Below are 2,469 nucleotides of genomic sequence, written 5' to 3'. Positions count from 1 at the left end.
CAGGCCAGGCGAACCACGCACGGCTGCTCACTGTGGTGCAGACCCAGACACCCAGTCAGAGCCTTGGTCTACCCAACCCAGTGTTGTCGGCACGGACTGGCAGCAGCTCCCCAGGAAGTTTCAGGCAGGGCTCCTTCCTAGCTATATGGGGGGATGTCCAAGCAGCTGCTGCACCCGCCCCTTGACTCAGACTAGGGGGAAGGAAGCCAGTGCTCATACCCGCAAATCATCTGTGAAGCTGGGTGAGCGAGCTCAGACTCCTCGCAAGACTCCTAACCTAGCAGAGGGGTCTTGCGATTTAATGCCTACTGCTCTGCTCCTCTTGCAGAAGTGGGGGAGCAGGGTGGGAGAGAAGACGGCAAGAACGGTTAGCAAAGCGGAAGGAAAAGCAGCTTTTTCAGGCGGCTGGATTTGTCTCAAAGCACTGCGCACCGTTTCCATGACTGAGATCTGACCCGGTGGGTGCTTGAAAGATGTTTATGCTGCAAAGCTGCAAGAGCTTTACTGATCTGCATCTTCCCTTGCATGCAGAATTTGATCCATGCTGCTGTAAAACTTGTCATTTTCTTGGCACTCTTTGCACCCAAATCAGATTTGTGCCAACAATCATTCCAAGGTTGAATAGGGCCTTACTTCATGACCAAGATGGAAGGAATGAAAATCAGGGCTCTCCCTACCACGTGCTTCACGGATCTAAGCCACTTTTCCAAACTTATATAAGAGCAAAAGTCCCAGTGTATGCATCAGTTGTACACATCTATAAAAGGCAGGCTTTCATCTCCCATTGATCTGCATGGATTTGAGGGAAGCCTCAATGTATGCATTTTTCCATGTGCATTTTTTAAAATGTGAGCATGCTAACCGAACCTGTTATTTTTCATGGAGAAACTCTGTCGCAAACTCGGAACTGTGTGGACTTCGACCACAGATTGTGCCTGAGGCAGGTGGTGTGAACTGGGTTGATCCGGATCAAAAAGGAACTGAAACCCATTTCCCATACATCCCTACTGGCAGCACACCGCTGCGCTCAGTCCAATCCGACTCTGCTTTTAACCCTCTGGAGGGCCATGATTGCAGAGGACGTCCATAGGAAAAGCATCTCCCAGGTAAATTTAAACGCAGCGGCAGGGGCACCTCTAACATCCCAGCCAGCGAAAAGCCACTGCGGGGCCAGAGGTCTCCAGTTCCCTGTAGCAGCGGCTGTCAGAACAGGTTCCGCAGGCTTAGCCATCCTGTAAGACCCTCCTTCCCCCTATCAATAACTGCGAACGGTGCAGTAAGGGGGAACTGTCTATTTGCACCCTGATCCTGTTATCTGAACGGCAAAGAGGCCACAAGAAAAAACCCTAGATGTGCACGCACCTTGTTGCCCTGCAAGCCAGGAGGGCCAGCGCATGCACTGCTCTTGTGGGTTCGACGCACAACATCCGCAGGGCGAGTCAGGACTTGCCTCTGAGATGGGGGAGTTCTCAGGAGCCAGATTCGGGGTGCAGACCGGGACAAAAGCCAAAGGGGCAGCGTCAGCCTACCACTCTATTACCCCTCCCCCAAAATCCATCCTCCAGCACCAGCCTGTTTTGCCCCAGTGCTTCCTCGGGAAAGCGTGGCACCTTGCGGAACAGGAAGGCGCGTGTGCAAAGGGCAGGAAACAAAGCAACTGGGCAATGGCCGGAAGACGGGGCGAAGGATCGGGGCCTTGGGAAGGGCCTGCTGCTGCCCAGGGAACCCTGCAGGGCCCGACCCAGCCCGGAGGCCTCGTTTCCCATCACTGCTGTAGAGCCGCTGCCCCCGATCCGGTGTCTTCCACAATGCACACAATGTTCACTAACCCCGGCTAATGAATAGGCAGGGATGATGGGAAGTGTAGTCCAAAACATCTGGAGTGGCATCAGGTTTGGGAAGGCTGCACTAGAGAGCTGTTGCCTGTCCGCACAGATGGCCCTGAGCCGGCTGATGGCCTGCTGCAGCGTCAGGCCGCCTCCTCCGCGCTCCAGCTTTTCAGAACTACCTTCATACCTTGCTTCCCCCTCAGTTGTGTCCAAGTCGCTGCCGGACCCACAGCGCTTAAGCAAAGATACAAGCGCTCCCCCCCCCCGGGCCAAAAACGGGGCGTTTCAGGCTGTCCCTTAGGAATGGATCTAGAAAGAAGCTTCTCAAAGAGTATGTGGAAGAGGACAGCGGGCACGTGGCTGGGCAGGGATTCTCATGCAGACGGATCCGCTGAGGTTTGGCTGCCCCCTGGCGGCAGCAGACGGGAAGCCAAACAACACACGCTGCGCACTTGTGTGGAACGAGGAAGGATCGCTGCGGCCAACCCAGAAGGTGCCGACGTGCCGGCAAGGAGCCGAAAGACCCAGCTCTTCTGCAGTCTGCACGTGCACTAGGGGCGTCTGGGCCTGAGGCGCTGCACCAGCCAGTGGCACAGCCGGGTTACATGGCCAGGGACAAAGGAGACAGCACTCAGCGGAC

This window comes from Varanus komodoensis, unplaced genomic scaffold (assembly GCF_004798865.1).
Source record: "Varanus komodoensis strain SLA01 unplaced genomic scaffold, ASM479886v1 scaffold56, whole genome shotgun sequence".
Classification (NCBI taxonomy): Eukaryota; Metazoa; Chordata; class Lepidosauria; order Squamata; family Varanidae; genus Varanus; species Varanus komodoensis.
Note: the sequence above shows the minus strand (reverse complement) of the source record.